The sequence below is a fragment of the Arachis stenosperma genome, chromosome 2, assembly GCF_014773155.1.
Source record: "Arachis stenosperma cultivar V10309 chromosome 2, arast.V10309.gnm1.PFL2, whole genome shotgun sequence".
Classification (NCBI taxonomy): domain Eukaryota; kingdom Viridiplantae; phylum Streptophyta; class Magnoliopsida; order Fabales; family Fabaceae; genus Arachis; species Arachis stenosperma.
The window spans coordinates 42820916-42843070 of NC_080378.1; positions in this window are offsets into that span (position 1 = coordinate 42820916).

The following is a 22155-nucleotide window of genomic DNA, read 5'->3' on the forward strand; positions in this document are numbered from 1 at the left end:
GTACTGTGTCAGCAATTTGTAAGAATTATGCCAGAAACTCAGTAGGTTCTTCCTGTGGAAGACCAGAATACTGGCAATTTTGCTGCACCATGATAATGAGTTGAGGATTTAGCTCAAAGCTACTAGCTTTAATGGGAGGTATACAAATGCTATTCCCATATGCAGCTGTAATGGGGTTAGCATACGACCCTAGAGTCCTTTTGGACTGTTCATTCCCATTTATGTCCATGATGGAGAAAAGGGAATTGATGTGAATAGTAATCAAGATATATATGTATATATATTTTTTTGAAAAGAGGAAAGATAAAAACAACAAAGAGACACCAAACTTAAAATTTTTCAGAAAATCAAACATAAATTTTCGAAAACCTAAAGAAAAATGCAAAGAAGACACCAAACTTAGAATTTTTAAAGATCAAAAAGGGACTAAGAACAAGTAATTTCGAAAAAAAAATAAAAGAAAAACAAAAGCATGTAATTGACACCAAACTTAAAATATGAAATTATACTCAAATAAAAGACTCTAAACCAACAAAATAAAACAGTCCTAATCTAAGCAACAAAATAAACCGTTAGTTGTCCAAACTCAAACAATCCCCGGCAACGGCGCCAAAAACTTGGTGCACGAAATTGCAATAACACTTTCGCAATCCCACACAACTAACCAGCAAGTGCACTGGGTCGTCCAAGTAATACCTTACGTGAGTAAGGGTCGATCCCACGGAGATTGTCGGCTTGAAGCAAGCTGTGGTTATCTTGTAACTCTTAGTCAGGATATAAAAAATTATCAGGATTGATTGTGAAAAGCAAAAGAACATGAAATAAGTACTTGTTTTGCAGTAATGGAGAATAGGTTGAGGTTTTGGAGATGCTCTGTCTTCTGAACCTCTGCTTTCCTACTGTCTTCTTCTTCAAACACGCAAGGCTCCATCCATGGCAAGCTATATGTAGGGTTACACCGTTGTCAATGGCTACCTCCCATCCTCTCAGTGAAAATGTTCAACGCGCTCTGTCACAGCACGGCTAATCATCTGTCGGTTCTCAATCGGATTGGAATAGAATCCAGTGATTCTTTTGCGTCTGTCACTAACGCCCAGCCCTCAGGAGTTTGAAGCTCATCACAGTCATTCAATCCTTGAATCCTACTCAGAATACCACAGACAAGGTTTAGACCTTCCGGATTCTCTTGAATGCCGCCATCAATTCTAGCTTATACCACGAAGATTCTGATTAAGGAATCCAAGAGATATCTACTCAATCTAAGGTAGAACGGAGGTGGTTGTCAGGCACACGTTCATAGTTGAGAATGATGATGAGTGTCACGGATCATCACATTCATCAGGTTTAAGAACAAGTGATATCTTAGAATGGAAGCAAGCATGACTGAATGAAAAACAGTAGTAATTGCATTAATCTATCAAGACACAACAGAGCTCCTCATCCCCAACCATGGGGTTTAGAGACTCATACTGTAGAAGACACAATGAGAAACGTGTAAAGTGTCATGAGGTACAGATACAATGTCAAAAGATCCTATTAATAGTGAACTAGTAACCTAGGGTTTACAGAAATGAGTAAATGACAGAAAAATCCACTTCCAGGCCCACTTGGTGTGTGCTTGGGCTGAGCATTGAAGCATTTTCGTGTAGAGACTCTTTCTGGAGTTAAACGCCAGCTTTTATGCCAGTTTGGGCGTTTAACTCCAATTTTTATGCCAGTTTCAGCGTTAAACGCTGGGAATTCTGAAGCTGATTTGCAACGCCGGTTTGGGCCATCAAATCTCGGGCAAAGTATGGACTATTATACATTGCTGGAAAGCCCAGGATGTCTACTTTTCAACGCCGTTGAGAGCGCACGAATGGGGTTTCTGTAGCTCCAGAAAATCCACTTCGAATGCAGGGAGGTCAGAATCCAACAGCATCTGCAGTCCTTTTCAGTCTCTGAATCAGATTTTTGCTCAGGTCCCTCAATTTCAGCCAGAAAATACCTGAAATCACAGAAAAACACACAAACTCATAGTAAAGTCCAGAAAAGTGAATTTTAACTAAAAACTAATAAAAATGTAATACAAACTAACTAAAATATACTCAAAACATACTGAAAATAATGCCAAAAAGCGTATAAATTATCCGCTCATCACATAGTTACTCAATACTAATGATCATGAGGTAGAGACACAAAACATAAACACACATATAGTATAAAAATCGAAAAACCAAAAAAATAAGAACAAGGAATGAGTCCACCTTAGTGATGGTGGCACTTTCTTCTTGAAGAACCAAGGATGCTTTTTTTTTTGAGCTCCTTGATGTCTCTTCCTTGCCTCTGCTGCTTGATCCCTAGTGATTTTGGTGCTCCTATCCTTAGTTGCTCCCAATAATTGTGTGAAGGAAAATATATCCCCTGAGGTATCTCAGGGATCTCTTGATTTGCAGTCAAATGCTTTTCTACTGAGCTATGGACCCTTGAGATGAGTCTCTCCATCTCCCATGACTCAGAGGTGGAAGCAATTGTCTTCCCTTTCCTCTTTCTTGAGGTTTCTCTGGCCTTAGGTGCCATAAATGGTTATGAAAAAACAAAAAAGCTATGCTTTTACCATACCAAACTTAGAATATTGCTCGCCCTCGAGCAAAAGAAGAAAGAATAGAAGAAGAAGAAGAAGATATGGAGGAGAGGGAGAGATGTTTGTGTTTCGGCCATGTAGGGTGGGTTTGGGTGGGAAGGATGGATGGATGTGAGTGGTGAAGAGGTGATGGAAAAGAGAGATTGAGGTAGGTGGGGATCCTGTGGGGTCTACAGATCCTGAGGTGTCAAGGATTTACATCCCTGCACCAGTAAGGCGTGTAAAACGCCCTCTGCATACATTCCAGGCATTCAACGCCAGATTGATGCTTGTTTCTGGCGTTGAACGCCAGCTTCATGCTTGTTTTGGGCGTTCAACGCCCATTTGCAGCATGTTTCTGGCGTTGAACGCCCGTTCCATGCTTGTTTTTGGAGTTCAGCGCCAGCTCTCCTCAGAGTGTATTCCTGGCGTTTAAATGCCAGGATGTTACTTATTTCTGGCATTCAACGCCAGCCAGATGCTCTTTACTGGCGTTGAATGCCAAAAAGTCCTTCCTCTAGAGTGTGCTTTTTTTCTGCTTGTTTTTTAATCTGTTTTTAATTTTAGTATTTATTTTGTGACTCCACATGATCATGAACCTAATAAAACATAAAAGAACAATAAAAAGAAAAATAAAATTAGATAAATAAAAATTGGGTTGCCACCCAATAAGCGCTTCTTTAATGTCAATAGCTTGACAGTAGGCTCTCATGGAGCCACACAGGTGATCAGGTCAATGTTTGTAGACTCCCAACACCAAACTTAGAGTTTGGATGTGGGGAGTCAACACCAAACTTAGAGTTTGGTTGTGGCCTCCCAACACCAAACTTACAGTTTGATTGTGGGGGCTTTGTTTGACTCTGTACTGAGAGAAGCTTTTCATGCTTCCTCTCCATGGTTGCAGAAGAAGATCCATGAGCTTTAAACACAAGGTAGTCCGCATTTAATTGAAGGACTAGTTCTCCTCTGTCAACATCAATCACAGCTCCTGCTGTGGCTAGGAAGGGTCTTCCAAGGATGATGCATTCATCCTCCTCCTTCCTAGTGTCTAAGATTATGAAATCAGCAGGGATGTAAAGACCTTTAACCTTCACTAACACGTCCTCTACTAATCCATAAGCTTGTCTTACTGACTTGTCTGCCATTTGTAATGAGAATATGGTATGTTGTACCTCAATGATCCCCAGCTTCTCCATTACAGAGAGTGGCATAAGATTTATACCTGGCCCTAGGTCACACAGAGCCTTTTCAAAGGTCATGGTGCCTATGATACAAGGTATTAAGAATTTACCAGGATCTTGTTTCTTTTGAGGTAAAGTTTGCTGAACCCATGTATCTAGTTCACCAATGAGCAAGGGAGGTTCACCTTCCCAAGTCTCATTTCCAAATAACTTGGCATTCAACTTCAAGATGGCTCCTAGATATTGAGCAACTTACTCTCCAGTTACATCTTCATCCTCTTCAGAGGAAGAATAGTCTTCAGAGCTCATGAATGGCAGAAAGAGGTTTAATGGAATCTCTATGGTCTCTATATGAGCCTCAGATTCCTTTGGGTCCTCAATAGGGAGCTCCTTCTTGGTTGGGAGACGTCCCATGAGGTCTTCCTCATTGGGATTCACGTCCCCCCCTTCCTCCTTGCATTCGGCCATATTGACTATATCAATGGCCTTGCATTCTCTCTTTGGATTCTCTTCTGTATTGCTTGGGAGAGTACTAGGAGGAGTTTCAGTGACTTTCTTACTCAGCTGGCCCACTTGTGCCTCCAAATTTCTAATGGAGGACCTTATTTCACTCATGAAGCTTAAAGTGGCCTTAGACAGATCAGAGACTATATTTGCTAAGTTAGAGGTGCTCTGCTCAGAATTCTCTGTCTGTTGCTGAGAAGATGATGGAAAAGGCTTGCCATTCCTAAACCTGTTTCTTCCACCATTATTAAAGCCTTGTTGAGGCTTTTGTTGATCCTTCCATGAGAAATTTGGATGATTTTTCCATGAAGAATTATAGGTGTTTCCAAAAGGTTCACCCATGTAATTTACCTCTGCCATTGCAGGGTTTTCAGGATCATAAGCTTCTTCTTCAGAAGATGCCTCTTTAGTACTGTTGGATGTATTCTTCCATCAAACTTGGACGTAGGTGTGGTATAATCACAAAGTATCCTTCTTGCATTGTTGTTGTTGGGTTCGACTGCCATCTCCTTTTCTTGTTCGAAAATTTCAGCAAGGTTGTCTCTGGATTGTTGTAATTTAGCTTCTCTTAGTTTCCTCTTCAGAGTCTTTTCAAGTTCTGGATCAACTTCAACAAGAATGCCTTTTTCATTGTTCCTGCTCATATGAGAAAGAAGAGAACAGAAAAGGAAGAGGAATCCTCTATGTCACAGTAAGGAGGTTCCTTATTGTTAGTAGAAGAAGAAAGGGAATAAGAGTGAAGAAGAATGAATAATCCAAACACAAGGGTGAGGATAGAGGCAGTAATTTGAGATGAAGAGAAATGTTAGTAAATGAATAAATAAATAGAATAAGATGGGAGACAGAAGTTTTCGAAAATAATTTTGAAAAGGAGTTAATGATTTTCGAAAATTAAGATAAGAAATAAAATTAAAATTAAAATTTAAAATAATTAATCAATTAAAAAGAATTTTGAAAAAGAGGTGAGGTATTTTCGAAAATTATAGAGAGAAAATTAGTTAGGTGATTTTGAAAAAGATAAGAAACAAACAAAAGTTAATTGGTTAGTTTGAAAAAGATTTGAAAATCAAATTTGAAAAGATACGAAGATAAGAAGATAGTTTGAAATCAAATATTTGAAAAAGATAAAATTTTGAAAAAGATATAATATAAAAGATATGATAAGAAAGATTTAATTTTTAAAATTAAAATTGATTACTTTACTAACAAGAAACTAAAAGATAAGATTCTAGAATTTAAAGATTGAACCTTTCTTAACAAGAAAGTAACAAACTTCAAATTTTTGAATCAATCATATTAATTGTTAGCATAATTTTCGAAAATAAAGATAAAACTAAGAAAAATATTTTTGAAAAATATTTTAAATAATTTTCGATAATTAATAAGAAAAATGAAAAAGATTTGATTTTTGAAAAAGTTTTGAAAAAGATAAGATTTTTAAAATTGAAAATTTGACTTGACTTACAAGAAATAACTAATTTTAAAAATTTTTTGACTAAGTCAACCCAAAATTTCGAAATTTTTGAGGAAATTATGGAAAAGATATTTTTTTGATTTTTTAAATTTTTAATGATGAGTGAGAAAAACACAATTATGACCCAAAACATGAAAATTTTGGATCAAAACGCATTATGCATGCAAGAACACTATGAATGTCAAGATGAACACCAAGAACACTTTGAAGATCATGATGAACATCAAGAACATATTTTTGAAAAATTTTTGATGCAAAGAAAACATGCAAGACACCAAACTTAGAAATCTTTAAGGCTTAGACACTATGAATGCAAAAATGCACATGAAAAACAATAAAAGACACAAAACAAGAAAACATCAAGATCAAACAAGAAGACTTACCAAGAACAACTTGAAGATCATGAAGAACACTATAAATGCATGAATTTTCGAAAAATGCAAGAACAAGATGAATATGCAATTGACACCAAACTTAAAACATGACACAAGACTCAAACAAGAAACACAAAATATTTTTGGTTTTTTATCATTTTATGAATTTTTTTGTATTTTATTTTATATTTTTTGAAAAACATATAGGAAAAAGCAAGTAATGAATTCAAAGTCCTCAATCAAAATCCCAGGAATCATACCAGGTCAGTCTAAAGCTTGATGGCCAGCCAAGCTTCAGCATACCATTTTGAAACTCTAGAATTCATTTTTAAAAACTCTGAAGGATTTTTCGAAAACAAAGGGAAAATTTTGAAAAATATTTTTGAAAACTTTTTGAAAAGAAAATAAAAAAGAAAATTACCTAATCTGAGCAACAAGATGAACCGTCAGTTATCCATAATCGAACAATCCCTGGCAACGGCACCAAAAACTTGGTGGACGAAATTGTGATTCATACTTAAATTGTTGTTCGAAATTGATTCCCCAGTAATGGCCCCAAAAACTTGGTGCTCAATACCATGGTCTAAACATAATTTCACAACTTCGCTCAACTAACCAGCAAGTGTACTGGGTCGTCCAAGTAATAAACCTTACGTGAGTAAGGGTCGATCCCACAGAGATTGTTGGTATGAAGCAAGCTATGGTCATCTTGTAAATCTCAGTCAGGCGGATAATAAATTGTGATAGAGTTTTCGAATAATAATAATAAATAAACAGAAAATAAAGATAAAAATACTTATGTAGATCATTGATGGAAATTTCAGATAGGCGAATGAAGATGCTGTGCTCCTTCTGAATCTCTGCTTTCCTACTACCTTCATCCAATCCTTCATACTCCTTTCCATGGCAAGCTGTACGTAGGGCATCACCGTTGTCAATGGCTACATCCCATCCTCTCAGTGAAAAAGATCCAAATGCTCTGTCACGACACGGCTAATCATCTGTCGGTTCTCGATCATGTCGGAATAGAATCCCTTTATTCTTTTGCGTTTGTCATCATGCCCAACAATCGCGAGTTTGAAGCTCGTCACAGTCATTTAATCCCAGAATCCTACTCGGAATACCACAGACAAGGTTTAGACTTTCTGGATTCTCATGAATGCCACCATCAATTCTAGCTTATACCACGAAGACTCTGATCTCACGGAATGGAAGGCTCGGTTGTCAGGCGAGGGCAACCATGCGTCGTGCATCAAGAATCCAAGAGATACACACTCTAGCTTTCGCTTGAAGAACGGAAGTGGTTGTCAGGCATGCGTTCATAGGGACGGATGATGATGAGTGTCACGGATCATCACATCCATTAGGTTGAAGTACGAGTAGTATCTTAGAACAGAAATAAGATTGAATTTGAATAAAAGATAGTAGTAATTGCATTAAAACTTTGAGGTACAGCAGAGCTCCACACCCTTAATCTATGGTGTGTAGAAACTCCACCGTTGAAAATACATAAGTGATGAAGGTCCAGGCATGGCTGAATGGCCAGCCCCTAAAATGTGATATGAATTTGAAAATAAGGAGAAGGACCAGATATGTGGTCAAAAGATGACTAATACAATAGTAAAATGTCCTATTTATACTAGACTAGCTACTAGGGTTTACAGAAGTAAGTAATTGATGCAGAAATCCACTTCTGGGGCCCACTTGGTGTGTGCTTGGGCTGATTTTGAGCTTTACACATGCAGAGGCTTCTTTTGGAGTTGAATGCCAAGTTGTAACATGTTTCTGGCGTTCAACCCTGGTTCGTGACGTGTTTCTGGCGTTTGACTCCAGAATGCAACATGGAACTGGCGTTGAGAGCGCGCCATTTGGAGTTTTGTAGCTCCAGAAAATCCATTTCGAGTGCAGGGAGGTCAGAATCCAACAGCATCAGCAGTCCTTTGTTAGCCTTCTATCAGAGTTTTGCTCAGGTCCCTCAATTTCAGCCACAAATTACTGAAATCACAAAAAAAATACACAAACTCATAGTAAAGTCAAAAAATGTGAATTTAGCATAAAACTAATGAAAACATCCATAAAAATAGCTAGATTATACTAAAAACTATCTAAAACTAATGCCAAAAAGCATATAAATTATCCGCTCATCAGAGGGTGCTGCCAGGACCTCTTTGAAGTGATTGAACGCCGCCTCGCATGCGAGGGTCCATTCGAATGCTATTCCTTTTCTCATCAGATTGAAAAAGGGTAGGGCTTTTACCGCCGACGCTCCGAGGAAGCGAGACAGCGCGGTGAGCCTTCCTGCCAGTCTCTGGACGTCTTTCACACAGCCCGGGCTCTTCATTTGGAGTATCGCCTGGCACTTTTCGGGGTTGGCTTCCACCCTCCTTTGGGTGATCATAAATCCTAGGAATTTTCTGGCCTCCATGGCGAAGGCGCACTTGAGTGGGTTGAGCCTCATGCCGTGTTGTCGGAGGGATGCGAACACGTTCCCCAAGTCGCTCAGGAGATCATCAGGTCGGGTGGTCTTCGCGAGGATATCGTCTACAAAGACTTCCACCGTCTTGCCTATGAGATCGCTGAATATCTTGTTCATCAATCTCTGGTATGTGGCCCCCGCGTTTTTCAAGCCAAATGGCATCACCTTGTAGCAATAGATTCCGTTCGGCGTTATGAATGCTGTTTTATCCTCGTCAGGCCGGTGCATTAGTATCTGATTCTAGCCGGAGTAGGCGTCCATAAAGCTCAGATACCGGTACCTTGCCGCTGCATCAACAAGTGTGTCGATGTTAGGAAGGGGGTAGCAGTCCTTGGGGCATGCTTTGTTAAGATCGGAGTAATCTACACACATCTTCCATCTCCCATTGTGCTTTTTTACAAGAACTACATTCGACAACCAGGTCGAGTAATCTAGTTCTCAGATAAAACCTGCTTCCAGGAGGCTGACCGTTTGCTTGGCCACCTTCTCTGCTCTTTCCCGTGACATCTTCCTTCTCCTTTGAGCCACTGGTCGGGCTTCCATCTTGACGGCCAGGCGGTGTGACATGAGATGAGGGTCTATCCCCGGCATGTTGGCTGGCGTCCAGGCAAACAAATCGCCATTGGCCCTGATCATTTCTACCAAAGGCTCTTTCAATTCATGCAGGAGGTTTCTATTTATGAACGTGAACTTTTCCTCCGTGTCCCCGACCCTAAACTTCTCCAAGTCCCCCTCTGGCTCGGGTCTGTACTTGTCATCAACCCTAGCGTCCAGGTCGGCGAGGAACACCCCCGATGCTTCTTTGGATTTTTTCCTCAAGGAGAGGCTGGCATTGTCGCAAGCGACCGCCGTTTCCAATTCTCCTCTTATGGATCCCATAGATCCGTTATCTGTGACAAACTTCATCACTAGCAGCTTTGTACTGATAACTGCCCCGACATCGTTAATGGTCTTCCTCCCTAGGATGATGTTGTAGGCCGTGGAGTCCCGCAGAACTACGAATTCAGCCATTACCAATCTTCGCCCCTGTCCTTGTCCTATGGAGACCGGCAGGGAGATTATCCCGTATGGCTGGATGAAGTGATCGCCTAGCCCTACGACACCATGCTGGTGAGTTGTCAAGTCGGCATCCCGTAGTCCTAATGCATCGAACACGTTGCGAAACATAATGTTCAAGTATGCCCCCGTGTCTATAAGGATCTGTTTGACGGGACTGGTTCCGACCCTGGCCGTGATGACCATGGAGGAGCTTTCCGGGACCTCGTCGAACCATTGGTCTTCTGGGCCGAAAGAAATGGATGGGGCTCTTTTGGAGTTTCGCGAAGACGAGGAGGAGACCGCCAAGACTTTGGCGTCTTTTTTGTGCGCCGATCTCGACCTTGGAGCCGTGTTTCTCGCAGTTACTACATTCACTACGGTGAGACCGTGGTCGTTGTCCCTTGGCTCTTGCCGTCGCTATACCGTTCGGGTCTTGTCTTCCCCATCATGGTCGCGATTTCGTCTCCTCGGCTCCCTGATGTGGTCGGAGAATTCGGCTAGTTTTCCGTCCCTGATCGCTTGCTCCAGTGTGTCCTTCAGGTCAAAACAGTCATGTATTTTGTGTTCATAGCCCTTATTGTAATCACAGTAGAGGCTCTTGTTCCCCCCAATTCGGTCATTCAGAGGACGGGGCTTTGACAAGATTCCCTTCTCAACTATTTGTTGGTAAACTTTTATGATGGAGAGGGCGAGGGGAGTGTAATTGGTGAATTTTCCAACACGAAGGAACGGTCTGGGTGGCTTGCTCGGACCGCCGTCTCTGGCGTGCTCCTTCTGTCTTTCTCCATTGCAGTGTTGCCTGGGTTGAGTGTAGGAGGGCTGCCGCTTGTTGGTGGCCACAACTTGACTGACTTCCTCATCGTTAATGTATTCGCGGGCTACAGTTTAGATTTCTTGCATCGTCCAGACTGACTTTGTGGTGAGGTGCTTTCTGAAGTCCTCGTTAAGGAGCCCGTTCATCAGGCAGAGACTGGTCACTGAATCGGTTAACCCCTCGATCTCTAAGCACTCGTTGTTGAAACGATCTAGGTACTTTCTGGTCGTCTCGTGGGTTTTCTGAGTGACACCGAGTAGATTGATCGGGTGTTTTGCCTTCGCGATTCTGGTGGTAAATTGTGCTCAGAAGGCACGACTGATATCCGAGAAGCCGGCCACGGAGCCCTGCGAGAGACTATTGAACCACCGTATCGCAGGGCCTGCCAGGGTGACCGGGAAGGCGCGGCACCTTACTTCATCTCCCACTCCCTCCAGGTTCATTCTGGCCTCAAAGGCCGTGAGGTGCTCCTGCGGGTCTTAGGTTCCATCATACCTCATGTCCGTTGGTTTGTCAAAGTGCTTTGGCAACCGGACTTCAAGGATGGAACGATGGAATGGGGTGGCATCGATGATCACGGGTCGTCGTGTTCCCCTAGATCTCTCTTCTCCGCTTTCGTGGTCTCGCTTCATGGTGCACGCCCGCTTACCTCGGGCATGGATGATTGTGTCATTTCGCCTCCTAGGGTGTTCTCGGTCCTCCCGGCTACTTCCCGATCCCGATCTCGAGACGGGAGTACGTCGGGAGCGACTACTTCGGTAGGAGGTTCTTCCCCGACTCTCGGGAGATTGGGAGTTGTTGGGGTCAGAAGTCTGCTGATGATGCTCCTGATATGCTAATTGGCACTCCAGGTTCTGCACCCTATGGCGCAGTTCCTGCATTATCCTAGCACTGTTGCTACCAGTTCCCCCGAAGGGGCGTCTTTCTTGGGCTCTCGACTGCGGCTCGGTTCGTCGCGGAGGGGACCTCAGCCGCTCGCGGGGAGAGGCAACGGATGCTGCCCCCTCGAGGCCTGCCGTGCGGCCATAGTCCCCTGGACCTTGCACGATCTCCATTTAGGCGTATCCCTACAGACGGCGCCAATGTTCGGTAGCTCGGGTACCGGACGGTTTGGGGAGATCCCTCGGGTGGTAAGGTGAGCTTTCTGCCTGGTTCAGGGTGGTGGAGATGGAACTGGAGCAGCCGACTTCCCGAGTTCCTGTTGTGGAGGGAGGTATCACCTGCAAAGACACTCTGACACCCAAGTCAGTTGAGTGTGCGGGAGAGAAAAGGGTAAAGTGATATATGATATACCTTGGGGGAGGAGTAGGACCCTCCCCATATATACTGTGTCAGAAATGGGTCCCACAAGGGCAGAACCCACCTTTCTCGAAGCTTCCTTATACAGCTGTAGCGGCTAGCTGTCCTGAACGCGTGTCCGGGTCGGCAAATGAACGCCTCACACCCGACCGTTCGAGTTGGGTGGTTAGTGGGTCGGGTCGGCCCATGTTCCCTTTGGGCCAGGCCGTAACACTTTGCCATTTTGTTTCCATTTAATTTCCATAGCTAAAGGATGGTGGGATGCTACTGTGTTGCGGGTAATGGGGTTCAGGTATTCAGGGGTAATTTCCATTTTTTTTTTTTTTGCAATTTTTGTGGTTGTTTATCTTAGATCTTGCTCTAAATCTCCAACTAATTGATGAAGTAAATTCTGGTGAAAAAGCCAGAACAGCCCTACTCTCCGCCTTGTCTGCCACCTACCACCACTTCGAACTGTTATGGCTCTCTTCTTCGAACTGTTCTATAGCTGTTTTGGCTCTCTTGGTACTATTTCCCAAATTTTGACTGTTAATTTTCAACTATTTTTTTTAGCTGAGCCAGATTAACATTGTTTTAAAATTCTTTATTTTAGATACTTTATTAGTATATCTTACATTATTAGGATTTGATTCTGGTTCAGGGGATATATAGAGGCAATTCGGGAAATTGAGCAACAAATTCAAAGTGGGGCAAATGATATCAAGTTTGACGATATTGTTGTAGCTTGTGGTAGGTTCTGGTCTACTTGATCAGTTTATCTTTTCCTAAGTTACTTATGCATATTTCTGCTTAATGGGGTTCTGTTTTTGATAACTATATTATCTATTCTAGTATGCATAATATAACCAAGTAGAAATAAATCTTTCTAGAAAAGATGTAATCATTGTACATTGTACATTTTTTAACAGAGATATTGTCAATGGTTATTTAAGTAGTCATGTATGTTAGATGTGCAATATGCGGATTCACAAGATTGTTGTTACTTGGTAGAGATAATATTCAATTTGGTCTATGAATTTATATCCGAGTCTTAATTTAGTCTTTAATTAGTATTTTTATCCGTAATAATATTACAGAAATATAATTTTTTTTAAAATTATGGTCCACTTTGTTCTAACAGTATAGATTATGCATGTCACAAAAGATTTATAAAATCAAACTATTTTTACAAAAAAAGTCATAAGTTGACAAAAGTCTCTGACTAAAAAGACCAAAGTCTCTATATATAAAAAATCAAATAATAAGATTTTTAGTTATTATTTTTATATGAAAAGTCTAATTTTTTATTAATAATTAATTTTAATATTCATTATCTAAAATTTGAAACAATTTAACGTGTATACTTTTACATTTAATTAGGTGTTAAGTCTGTTGCACAAATAGAAATAATTAATTTTTATACTTGCTATTTAAAAATAATATTTTTTCTCTATATATATAAAAATATAATTAGATATTAGCATAAAAAATTGTACTGATAGTTATAAAATTAACTCAAAATTATTTTTTTAAAATAATTAAATTTTGATTCTAACTTTTAATTATAACATTAGTATTCTCTCCAAATTATATGTAATAAATATTTGAAAGAAGAGGAATAAAAATATAGATTAGAAAGCCAAGTGATGAAAATTTAAAACTAAATAAAAAATATGTATATAATAATAATAATAATAATAATAATAATAATAATAATAATAATAATAATAATAATAATAATATTTTTTATTTGAATGATATTATTTTGTTAATTTTATTTTCTGTAAAATAGAAAGGTAGAAAAAAAGACAAAGATAGTTTAATTGTGAGAGTTTGTTAATTTTGGAAGAAAAATTTTTATTTTAATTGTAATAAAAAATATCGGATAATATTTTGATTTGTCAAATTACTAATATAAAATATAAATTATATATAGAGTGAAGAAGGTAGAGAGAAATAGAAAAATGAAGAGAGGTAGATGAGAGAATGTAGGAAGGGAGTTTATTAAATTTGGAAAAAAAATATTCTCTCAATTTTAATAAGAGAGTGTCATGTGACATATTTGATTATTAAATTAGATAGTAATATATAATACATAATATAGGTATATTTCAATTTTAATATTTCAATTTTAATTTTAATGTAATTAAAGAATGTCATGTTACACATTTTTATTATCAAATTAGTAATTAGTCATTGATATTGATGATATATAAAATAGATAGAGTGGTTGAAGGAACGAGAGAGATAGAGAAAAGAAGATGGTGGAGGGGAGAACTCTTTAATTTTGGAGGAAAAGATTTGATTTCAATTGCAATGAAAGAGTGACATGTGGCACATTTTGGTTGTAAAATTAGTAGGAAAGAGGGAAGAATTCTTTAATTTTAGAGGAAAAGATTTGATTTTAATTACAATGAGGGAGTGACATTTGGCATATTTTGGTTGTAAAATTAGTGAGGAAAGGAGAATTTCTTAATTTTGGAGGGAAAGATTTGATTCTAATTGCATTGAGAAAATGACATGTGGTACATTTTAGTTGTAAAATTAATAATATATAATAGAAGTTTCAATTGTCTTTATTTAGTTCCCAAACTTTGCGAATATGACTCATGTTAGTCCTTGAAACAATTTTCAATGTATAAGAACGCTATCGTAGACAGGCGGACGCCATGCTAGACTCTGTAAAATGATGTCGTTTTGATTTTGACACCTAAATAACCTAAAATTATTATAAGTAGTGTTTATTTAAATTTTACCTAACAAAATAAGTGATACGACATCGTTTTTGAGTTATTTGAATGTCAAAAACTGTATCATTTTATAGGTTCAGTGTGGCATCTGATTGTCTATATCAACGTTCTATTAATATTTTTATACTAAAAATCATATCAAAGACTAATATGAGATATGTTTAATTGAAATTTCAGGAACTAAATTGAAATTTGCTACAAATTCAAGAATTAATTTTACTTGTTAGGTATATCAGGTTGTTTCCTGCGCTCTGCGTGGGTCAGTGTGTCCAATAAGAGTCCATGAGCTTATAGCAAAGCGCAATCAAGAGATATCAGAGAAGAGTGACCTTGACTCTTGGCTCCACTATCCTAGCACCATCCTACACCTATGCAAGAGAGCTAAGGTGGTGTTTGAGGATGTAGACCCACAATGGGTGACCGTGGGCAAACCAATCACCCCCTCAAAGGGTGTCATATGTCACAGCTGCCCAAAATCAGAGAAGGTCTCAAAGGAGGAGAAGGGTGGAACAACAAGAAGAGGAACATCAAGAAAGAGAACAACAAGAGGAAGAACAAGCCCCAACCACCTTGAATATGAGTCAAATACAAGAAGCCATTGATGGTCTATCAAGGCAGTTTCTGGAAAGCCAAGAACAACAAAAGGCACTTCCAATTCTAGCTCATAAATCAACAAAAGGAGTTGCATATGCAATTAATAGAACAACACAGAGAGCATTACTCCCAACTCTCTCAGTCCATCCACCAAGTATCCGAAAGGCAAGTCTATCTAGAGAAGCAAATGCAAGAGCTCACCCAATGCCAGATTGACAACATGAGAGCATTCAATGAATTCAATACTCTTTATGAAGGAAGACACATAAATAAACTTGATTATGACATGAATGCCCAGGCTAAGCTCAATTACATAGTTGGATATATGCCCAATTTACACCCAGCAATCCAAAAATATGATGGAGTTTATGAACAGCTCAAGGAAATGGAGGAAGGAAGAGCATTGCGCCATGAAGAGGTAGTGGAGAAGAAGATGAAAAAAGCTGGATTTTGGAAGAAGCAAAAGGGAAAACAAAAGAGAAAGGAGATACAAGCAATTCACAAGAGGGAGACCAAAAAGAAAGCAAAACAATCCAAAGAATAAAAGGTGGTAGAGGTCCTTTTTCATTTTAGCATTGAATAAGGAGTGCATGTATGAAACATAACATGCCTCCAAACCTAGTTCATGAGTTTGTTTTCAGTTTATGATCATTTGTATTCTGTTTATTTTTCGTTTATTGTCATTTTAGTTTGCTAACCTAAGTGCCTATGTCATTTCATCTTGCTTGAGTTGTATGCTTTGTTCTCCATGCCTGAATAAAAGAAAATATTGTGAAACAGAGAAAGAGTAAAAGGTCCATTTTGATAGAAGATAGAATAAGGTTATGTGGTGGTGCATGCTTGAATACTTAGTAAGTTCGCTAATAAAGTTGAAGGGTAGAGTGTTCCCTTAAGTATAAGCTTAGTGTGCATTATATGAGACCTTTGTAACCAAAAGATCCTTGCAAAAAGAAAAGAGAAAGAATAAAAGAGAAGCCAATGTTAGGCAACTAACGGCAGCACTAACGTTGGTAATGATTAGGTATATGCTTGTATTAGGATATGCTTGGATGATTAGGTTCTGAGGAGTGCTTTATCACTTGATAATTTGGGTTAACTAACCCATGATTATTAACCAAAAGTCCATTATCAAGAGCAACCTTACTACAAAGCATTTAGTAACCCAAAGAGGTGCTGGGCATTAATTTCTCAAAGATTAGATTGCATGCCAAGTGCCTGATAGGCAAAATTGTGATTTACTCTTTTCATAACTTGAACAATTCTTAGCAATGGCTCCAAAAACTTGGTGCACACTACTATGGTTCACTCACATTCTTCACAACTTCGCACAACTAACCAGCAAGTGCACTGGGTCGTCCAAGTAATAAACCTTATGTGAGTAAGGGTCGATCCCAAGGAGATTGTTGGTATGAAGAAAGCTATGGTCATCTTGTAAATCTCAGTTAGGCGGATAATAAATGGTTATGGAGTTTTCAAAAATAAAGATAAATAAAGCATAAAGTAAAGAGAGAGATACTTATGTAATTCATTGGTAGGAATTTCAGACAAGTGTATGGAGATGCTGTATTTCTTTTGAATCTCTGCTTTCCTACTGCTTTCATCCAATCCTTCTTACTGCTTTCCATGGCAAGCTGTATGTAGGGCATCACCGTTGTCAATGGTACTTCCCATCCTCTCAATGAAAATGGTCCAAATGCTCTTGTCACAAGACGGCTAATCATCTGTCGGTTCTCGATCATGTCGGAATAGAATCTATTGATTCTTTTGCGTTTGTCACCACGCCCAACAATCGCGAATTTGAAGCTCGTCACAGTCATTCAATCCCTGAATCCTACTCGGAATACCACAGACAAGATTTAGACTTTCCGGATTCTCAAGAATGGCCGCTAAAGGGTTCTAGCTTATACCACGAAGATTCTGATTAAGGAATCCAAGAGATATACGCTCGGTCTAAGGTAGAACGGAAGTGGTTGTCAGTCACACGTTCATAGGTGAGAATGATGATGAGTGTCACGGATCATCACATTCATCATGTTGAAGTGCAACGAATATCTTAGAACAAGAATAAGCTAAATTGAATAGAAAATAGTAGTGATTGCATTAAAACTCGAGGTACAGCAGAGCTCCACACCCTTAATCTATGGTGTGTAGAAACTCCACCGTTGAAAATACATAAGTGATGATCCAGGCATGGCCAAGTGGCCAGCCCCCCCAAATGTGATCAAAGATGTAAAATCACAGATATATTCCAAAGATGTCTAATACAATAGTAAAATGTCCTATTTATACTAGACTAGTTACAAGGGTTTACAAAAATAAGTCTAAATGCAGAAATCCACTTTCGGGACCCACTTTGGTGTGTGCTTGGGCTGAGCTTGAGCTTTACACATGAAGAGGCTTCTTCTGGAGTTAAACGCCAAGTTGTAACGTGTTTTTGGCGTTTAACTCTGGTTTGTGACGTGTTTCTGGCGTTTTACTCCAGAATGCAGCATGAAACTGGCGTTGAATGCCAGTTTGCATCATCTAAACTCGAATAAAGTATGAACTATTATATATTACTGGAAAGATCTGGATGTGTACTTTCCAACGTTTTTGAGAGCGCGCCATTTTGAGTTCTGTAGCTCCAGAAAATTCATTTCGAGTGCAGGGAGGTCAGAATCTAACAGCATTAGCAGTCCTTTTTCAGCCTGAATAAGATTTTTGCTCAGGTCCCTCAATTTCAGCCAGAAAATACCTGAAATCACAGAAAAACACACAAACTCATAGTAAAGTCCAGAAATGTGAATTTTTCATAAAAACTAATAAAAACATCCCTAAAAGTAGCTAGATCCTACTAGAAACTACCTAAAAACAATGCCAAAAAGCGTATAAATTATCTGCTCATCACAACACCAAACTTAAATTGTTGCTTGTCCCCAAGAAACTGAAAATAAATTAGGATAAAAAGAAGAGAATATACTATAAATCTCGAAACATCAATGAATATTAGATCTAACTAGATGAGCGGGACTTGTAGCTTTTTGCTTCTGAACAGTTTTGGCATCTCACTTTATCCTTTGAAGTTTAGAATGATTGGCATCTATAGGAACTCAGAATTCAGATAGTGTTATTAATTCTCCTAGTTAAGTATGTTGATTCTTGAACACAGCTACTTTTATGAGTCTTGGTCGTGGCCCTAAGCACTTTATTTTCCAGTATTAGCACCGGATACATAAATGCCACAGACACATGACTGGGTGAACCTTTTCAAATTGTGACTCAGCTTTGCTAAAGTCCCCAGTTAGAGGTGTCCAGAGCTCTTAAGCACACTCTTTTTGCTTTGGATTATGACTTTAACCACTCAGTCTCAAGCTTTTCACTTGGACCTGCATTCCACAAGCACATGGTTAGGGACAGCTTGATTTAGCCGCTTAGGCCTGGATTTTATTTCCTTGGGCCCTCCTATCCATTGATGCTCAAAGCCTTGGATGCTTTTTACCCTTGCCTTTTGGTTTTAAGGGCTATTGGCTTTTTCTGCTTGCTTTTTCTTTTTCTTTTATAATTTTTTTCGCCAACTTTTTTTTCTCAAGCTTTTGTTATTCACTGTTTTCTCTTGCTTCAAGAATCAATTTTATGATTTTTCAGATCATCAATAACATTTCTCTTTTTCATCATTCTTTCAAGAGCCAACAATTTTAACATTCATAAACAACAAGATAAAAAATATGCACTGTTCAAGCATTCATTCAGAAAACAAAAAGTATTGTCACCACATCAATATAATTAAACTAATTTCAAGGATGAATTCGAAACTCATGTACTTCTTGTTCTTTTATATTAAAAACATTTTTCATTTAAGAAAGGTGAAGGATTCATGGAATTATTCATAGCCTTAAGACATAGACACTAGACACTAATGATCATGTAACAAAGACACAAACATAGACAAACATGAAGTTTATAAACCAAAAAATAGAAAGATAAGAACAAGGAAGTTAAGGAATGAGTCCACCTTAGTGATGGTGGCGCCTTCTCCTTGAAGGACCAATGGTGTTCTTGAGCTCCTCTATATCTCTTCTTTGCCTTTGTTGCTCCTCCCTCATAGCTCTTTGATCTTCTCTAATCTCATTGAGAATGATGGAGTGCTCTTGGTGTTCCACCCTTAATTGGTTCATATCATGACTCAATCCCTCTAGAGAAGTGTTGAGTTGTTCCCAATAGTTGTTTAGAGGAAAATGCATCCCTTGAGGCATCTCAGGGATTTCTTGATGATGAGTTTCCTCATGCATCTCTTGAGATCCATGGATGGCCTCTCTTGTTTGCTCCATTCTCTTCTTAGTGATGGGCTTGTCCTCTTCAATGAGGATGTCTTCTTCTATGATAACTCCAGCTGAGTAGCATAGATGGAAAATAAGATGAGGAAAAGCTAGCCTTGCTAAGGTGGAGGGCTTTTCGGCTACTTTGTAGAGTTCTAGAGAGATGACTTCATGAACTTCTACTTCCTCTCCAATCATGATGCTATGGATCATGATGGCCCGATCCACAGTAACTTCGAATCGGTTGCTAGTAGGGATGATGGAGCGTTGGATGAACTTCAACCATCCTCTAGCCACAGGCTTAAGGTCCAGTCTTCTTAATTGAACCGGCTTGCCTTTAGAGTCTGTTTTCCATTGAGCTCCTTCCACACATATGTCCATGAAGACTTGGTCCAACCTTTGATCAAAGTTGACCCTTCTAGTGTAGGGGCTTGCATCTTCTTGCATTATAGGCAAGTTGAATGCCAACCTTACATTCTTTGGACTGAAATCTAAGCATTTCTCCCGAACCATTGTAAGAAAATTCTTTGGATTCAGATTTATACTTTGATCATGGTTCCTAGTGATCCATGCATTGGCATAGAACTCTTGAACCATTAAGATTCTGACTTGTTGAATGGGGTTGGTAAGAACTTCCCAACCTCTTCTTTGGATCTCATGTCGGATCTTCAGATACTCATTTTTCTTGAGCATGAAAGGGACCTCAGGGATCACCTTCTTCTTGGCCACAACTTCATAGAAGTGGTCTTGATGGGCTTTTGAGATGAATCTTTCCATCTCCCATGACTCGGAGGTGAAAGCTTTTGTCTTCCCTTTCCTCTTTCTAGAGGTTTCTCTGGCCTTGGGTGCTATCAATGGTTATGGAAAAACAAAAAGCTATGCTTTTACTACACCAAACTTAGAATGTTGCTCGTCCTCGAGCAAAAGAAGAGAAAGAATAGAAGAAGAAGAAGAAGATATGGAGGAGAGGGAGAGATGTGTGGGTTCGGTCAAGGGGGAGAAGGGAGGGTTGTGTTGTGTAAAAATGAAGAAGGATGGAGGAGTTTATATAGTGGAGGGAGAAGGAATGAGGTTCGGTCATTTAGGGTGGGATTGGGTGGGAAAGAGATTTTGGATTTGAAGGTAGGTGGGGTTTATGGGGAAGAGTGGATGGATGTGAGTGGTGAAGAGGTGATGGAAAAGAGAGATTGAGGTGATTGGTGAAGGGTGTTTGGGGAAGAGTGTTATTGGATTGTGTGAAGAGGAGAGAAGGTGAGTTGAGGTAGGTGGGGATCCTGTGGGGTCCACAGATCCTGAGGTGTCAAGGATGAATCATCCCTGCACTAATTAGGCACGTAAAATGCCCTTCGCCTGCAATCCTGGCATTTAACGCCAGACTGAAGCTTGTTTCTGGCGTTAAATGCCCAAATGTAGCATGTTTCTGGCGTTTAACGCCATCCTAATGCTTGTTGCTGGCGTTAAACGCCAGCTTTCCTTAGGGTGCAATCCTGGCATTTAAACGCCAGATTGCTGCTTGTTTCTGGCGTTCAACGCCAGATTCATGCTCTGTTCTGGCATTGAACGCCAGCCAGATGCTCCTTACTGGCATTTAAATGCCAGTAAGCTCTTCCTCCAGGGTGTTGATGAGCGGATAATTTATACGCTTTTTGGCATTATTTTTAGTATGTTTTTAGTAGATTTTAGTTAGTTTTTATTATATTTTTATTAGTTTTTAGTTAAAATTCACTTTTCTGGACTTTACTATGAGTTTGTGTGTTTTTCTATGATTTTAGGTATTTTCTGGCTGAAATTGAGGGACCTGAGCAAAAATCTGATTCAGAGACTGAAAAGGACTGCAGATGCTGTTGGATTCTAACCTCCCTGCACTCGAAGTGTATTTTCTGGAGCTATAGAAGCCCAATTGGCGCGCTCTCAACGGCGTTGGAAAGTAGACATCCTGGGCTTTCGGGCAATGTATAATAGTCCATACTTTGCCCGAGATTTGATGGCCCAAACCGGCGTTCCAAATCAGCTCAAAACTGCCCGGCGTTAAACGCCGGAACTGGCACAAGAATGGGAGTTAAACGCCCAAACTGGCACAAAAGCTGGCGTTTAACTCCAAGAAAAGTCTCTACACGAAAATGCTTCAATGCTCAGCCCAAGCACACACCAAGTGGGCCCGGAAGTGGATTTTTATGTCATTTACTCATTTATGTAAACCCTAGGCTACTAGTTCTCTACAAATAGGACCTTTTACTATTGTATTTTCATTTTGGATCATTTTTAGATCTTAGGATCATATTTGGACATCTAGTTCTTAGATCATTGGGAGGCTGGCCATTCGGCCATGCCTAGACCTTGTTCTTATGTATTTTCAACGGTGGAGTTTCTACACACCATAGATTATGGTGTGGAGCTCTGCTGTACCTCGAGTATTATTGCAATTACTATTGTTCTTCTATTCAATTCAACTTGTTCTTATTCCAAGATATTCATTCACACTCAAGAACTTGATGAATGTGATGATTATGTGACGCTCATCATCATTCTCACTTATGAACGCGTGCCTGACAACCACTCCCGTTCTACAAGCAAACAAGGCTTGAATGTTTATCTCTTGGATTCCTTAATCGGAATCTTCGTGGTATAAGCTAGAATTGAAGGCGGTATTCAAGAGAATCCGGAAGGTCTAAACCTTGTCTGTGGTATTCTGAGTAGGATTCAATGATTAAATGACTGTGACGAGCTTCAAACTTCTGAAGGCTAGGCGTTAGTGACAGACGCAAAAAAATCAAT